Raw genomic sequence first — 4,911 nt, 5'->3', positions numbered from 1 at the left:
TTTTTTTTTTTTTGAGACGGAGTTTCGCTCTTGTTACCCAGGCTGGAATGCAATGGCGCGATCTCGACTCACCGCAACCTCCGCCTCCTGGGTTCAGGCAATTCTCCTGCCTCAGCCTCCTGAGTAGCTGGGATTACAGGCACACGCCACCATGCCCAGCTGATTTTTTGTATTTTTAGTAGAGACGGGGTTTCACCATGTTGACCAGGATGGTCTCGATCTCTTGACCTCGTGATCCACCCGCCTCGGCCTCCCAAAGTGCTGGGATTACAGGCTTGAGCCACCGCGCCCGGCATGGGTGTGTCTTTTATTGAATCTAGAGTTTGACAGCTTTCCAGCAAGGCAATCTAAGATACAGTATTTTGGGGATTCCTTAACTATCAAAATTTGAGTATTCATTGTGCAAAACATTATGGAATTAAGCAGATAAAAGAAAAGATACTGTTTCTGCCTTCATTAGGATAAAGTTATTTTGGTATTGAAATATTTCTTTTCAGAAAGCTTACAGCAGTGACAAAATGGGTAGAGTATGAGCAAATTTGTGTAGCTGCTTTCTCCTATTTTTGTCTGTTTTTGGCACCCAGTAGTCTCTCCTGGTCTCTCAGTCTCTCATGACTCACTTCCAAAAGTCCTCCTCCTTTCACTTCCTTCTTTTATTATGCTGATATCAAAATTGCTTGCTTAAAATCTATTTTCTTAAAGACCAGTTGCCAAAGTGATAGCTAACTATTCTGGTAAACTAATCTATGCTAAGGTACATTCCTTAGTTTTATCCCTTTAAGTAACATATTACAGTTTAACTGTCTTTTTAGAGACAATGTCTTAATGCATAGGAGTCTAATGGTGGGGATTTCTCCATACATGATGGGTCTTTTGGTGTTCCGCAAATATATCATCTGAAGGGCTGCCAACATTGTCTCCCTGGCCTGAGGGTGGGGAAGAAAAGAAATGGGCTAAATCTGCATTGCTTGGAGGAATCTCTAATATCACGCTTGCCAAAACCCATGAGGAGTAGGTAGGTCTGTCCACACTTTGCAGGATCTTTTGCTTCAACAAGCCCAGCCTAGTTTTCCACATCTCCTATCGGGGAAAAAAAAAAAAATTCTCAAAAAAGATGTGCAAGTGACATTTTGGGCAGGACAATTCTTTGTTTCTCATAATGGTATTATACATGGCAGGACATTTTAGCATCCCTAGTTGCAACCCACTAAATTCCAATAGCATCTCCCTTCCCTCATCGCTGCCTGTCTGGTCACTGTGACAACCAACGTGACTCCCACACATTTCCAAATATGTAGAACAACCCTGGTGAGAACTATTGGACATTCCTTAGAGCCAGTTAGAACATTCTCTACAGGAAGCACAATATGCTCCATCAGCCTCACCTTGAAAGGGGTTGAGTGACCTTGGACTTTCACTGACCAGGTTCAGGAATACAATGTATGCCTGGAAAAAGGGCAGACATAAACTATCCCCCTTAGCATCCATAAACCAATTCTAGCCTACAATCTTATCATGATTCAGAAATGCAGACTAAAAGAATGGGGAATTTTTCTGAAAGTAAAGGCTTTCTTCAGATGGTAGCTGAGTGAGAAAGTTTGGTGGTTTGACATTGATCTTCCTAATATTGTGACAGCATCCCTTAAAGAAGCTGTTCTCTTGAGGTTAGCACAAATTCAGATTTTCATCTAACTAAAGTTAGAGTCATATTCTATTGCATGATCAAAGATCATTTTAAAAGAATCACACATAAGGAAAAATTGGAATGGTAGTATTACCAGTTATGTATTGAGTGCCTATTATGAGTGAGGCACAGTTACCTGTGATCTCAGCTACTTGGGAGGCTGAGGCACAAGAATCACTTGAATCCTGGAGGCAGCGGTTGCAGTGAGCCGAGATGGTGCCACTGCACTCCAGCCTGGGCAACAGAGAAAGACTGTCTCAAACAAACAAACAAATAAGTAAATAAATAAAGGAGGTAGGGTTTGAGATTTTCATAACTTTCTGCCCTCTAGTGAGAGAGAGGATCGTGTAAACACTCCATTCCATTCATTATTAAGTAGTCTATAATAGAGGAAGTAACAAGGCAGCCACTAGTAGAACTTAAAGAGGGAGAAACAATTACCTGAATCTGGAGATCATGTTAATCCTACGATGATAGGAAGATGATAGAATTTATATGTTGCCTTCTCTGGATTCCCAGAGGCAGACAAATCACACAAGGTGAGCAAAACAATCCCATCTAGACGTCAAACAATCCTGTCTCCTCACCTGCTAAATTATTTTTTTTTAATTTCTTGCTTGACACAAATGTTAGTCCATTTGCATTAATTTCATTAATTTTTCATGAACCTGAGATTAAATGTGTTTAAGATACTGGCGAGAATAAAAACCACATGTCATCATAACAGAAAGCATGAGTTTATGATGAGTAAATCACAGTTTCAGGGGCCATAAAGAGTTTCATTGGGGGAGTTAAAGTCCTTTTGTTTTCCTTTAGATAAGATATATGTATAGAAGAATGAATGCCAACAGTGCTAGTCTATTAAATAATGCTCAAATAACCTGATTAACAGGAAAATAATATGGACAATAATTTTTTTTTTTTTTTTTTGAGATGGAGTTTCGCTCTTGTTACCCAGGCTGGAGTGCAATGGCGCAATCTCGGCTCACCGCAACCTCCGCCTCCTGGGTTCAGGCAATTCTCCTGCCTCAGCCTCCTGAGTAGCTGGGATTACAGGCACGCGCCACCATGCCCTGCTGAATTTTTTCTATTTTTAGTAGAGACGGGGTTTCACCGTGTTGACCCGGATGGTCTCGATCTCTTGACCTCCTGATCCACCCGCCTCGACCTCCCAAAGTGCTGGGATTACAGGTGTGAGCCACCGCGTCCGGCCTGAGAATAATTTTTAAAACAATGTATTTAGGAAGTAAAATGTACAATATTTGTAGAAGCTTTGAGTAAATGAAAGGTAGAGTCATGGCTTTTGAGAGTATCAATACGTTTTAGCAATATCAAAGGTTTATTCCCGAAGTAAGAATTAAGATCTGCTTTCTTTTTTTTTTTTTTTTTTGAAACGGGCTTCGCTCCTATTTTCCAGTGTGGAATGCAATGGCGCGATCTCGACTCACCGCAACCTCCGCCTCCTGGGTTCAGGCAATTCTCCTGCCTCAGCCTCCTGAGTAGCTGGGATTACAGGCACGTGCCACCATGCCCAGCTAAATTTTTGTATTTTTAGTAGAGACGGGGTTTCACCATGTTGACCAGGATGGTCTCGATCTCTTGACCTCATGATCCACCCGCCTCGGCCTCCCAAAGTGCTGGGATTACAGGCTTGAGCCACCGCGCCCGGCTAAGATCTGCTTTCATTTTAAATATTGAACACTTGGCACATAATGATGCTGATTGGGTATGCTGTAGGTGGTTAAATTATTATGTTGGTAAGAAAGTCAATTATTTCTTCCCAATTACCTATGAGTTGGTCAGATGTCAATTCAGATGAAATACTCACTCTACTGGGAGTTCCAGGAATGCAGGAGCCATATAGAAATGGTTCTCTCTAGCCCCCATTTCTGAGCATGTAGAAGGTCCTTGAAGGGGTAGATAAGTTGAAAAGCATTCACTCCTTTCTTCTAATGCAGCAACCACAGTCCTTAATGATTCTCTCCCTGAACCATGTTTGACACAAGACACTGTGATCGTTAACAATAACAACTCTCATTATTATGCATTTATTTCATGTAAGGCACATGATGGCCATTATTTCATTTACTTATTAAAAAATCAACTTCATAAATATTATTTGTAACTTCACAAGTTTTAGTATCCGCATTTTCAGATGAAGAAACTGAGACTAAGAGGGGTCAGTAATTTGCTACAGATGACACAGTACCAAAATACAAATCCAGGTCTCTAAGAACTGGGTCTGTTTGTTGAATGCCTATTATGAGTGAGACACTGTGCTAGGATGTAGGGTTAGAGACTTCCATAAGATAAGCTTCTGTCCTGTAGTGAGGGAGAGGGCTGTGTATACCTCTATTCCAATCACTATTAAATGGGCTATAGTAGAGGAAGTACCAAGGCAGCCACTAGTAGAACTTAAGGAAGGAGGAACAATTACCTGAATTTGGAGATCTTGTTAATCCTATGATGACAGGAAAATGATAGAATTTATATATCATTTTTTTTTTTTTGGACTCCCAGAGGCAGACAAGTTATACAAGGTGAGCAAAACCATTCCATCTGGATGTCAAACAATCATGTCCCAGGTCCTAGTTATTTTTGGTCAACTCCACACTGCTCTTGACTGTTTAGGGGGTAAGCAAGAGTATATTGAGCAGTGCTGCTGAGCCTATACATTTTTTACCTTGACTGTCCCAAATACAATTCTTGTATGGTAAGTGTACTTTACACAGCATTCCTGCTGATAAGCTTGGAAGCTTCTCCCTGTTATTTCTGAGAGTGACAGGAGGGGCGTCTCGCATGTAGAGACCAATTAAATTTTTCCTCTCTTACGTGGATTCCCTTTTGCCAATGTCCAACCCAATTGAAATGGAAACTCCCTCAAATAACCTACTGTCTGGGATAAGTCTGGCAAGCAGTTCATTCATTCATGGCAAGAATGTCCACCCCTAATTCTGCCTAAGTTGCCTTCACCTTGCTGAGTTTCAGGAGGTGGGTAGAAAGCCCCTCTCTGCAGCCACCTTGGCTCCACTCCAAGACCCCACTGCTACCACTCAGTGCTCTTACTAGATTTTCCTATTCTCTTTGCCCTCTATGAGCAAAAACTTGTCCCAGCAGTAATAAAAACAACAGTTCTCTGTATGTTGTACCTCCTGCTATACACATCTAAGAAAAAATGTTTTCTTTCTTTAATATTAAAATACAAGCAAGCGCGCTCGCGCGCGCGC

General features: G+C 41.3%; 1 protein-coding gene across 3 annotated transcripts in view; it reads left to right on the top strand.

Annotated features, from left to right (window-relative positions):
• Positions 1–4,911, top strand: part of GLS (glutaminase) — a 74,600-nt gene that overhangs the window by 5,080 nt on the left and 64,609 nt on the right. Inside the window, exon 1 of one of the 3 annotated variants that reach the window (XM_032292615.1) lies at positions 1,730–1,739. The exons of the other annotated variants lie outside the window; for them this stretch is intronic. The gene's annotated coding sequence lies outside the window, so the exon portion shown is untranslated. Of the gene's footprint in view, positions 1–1,729; positions 1,740–4,911 lie in introns of those variants that run through there. 3 annotated transcript variants of the gene reach the window in all.

The sequence above is a fragment of the Sapajus apella genome, unplaced genomic scaffold, assembly GCF_009761245.1.
Source record: "Sapajus apella isolate SASKATOON/1434 unplaced genomic scaffold, GSC_monkey_1.0 scaffold28, whole genome shotgun sequence".
Lineage (NCBI taxonomy): Eukaryota > Metazoa > Chordata > Mammalia > Primates > Cebidae > Sapajus > Sapajus apella.
The sequence above is the reverse complement of the archived record's forward strand: the minus strand, read 5'-3'. Positions and strand labels throughout refer to the sequence as shown.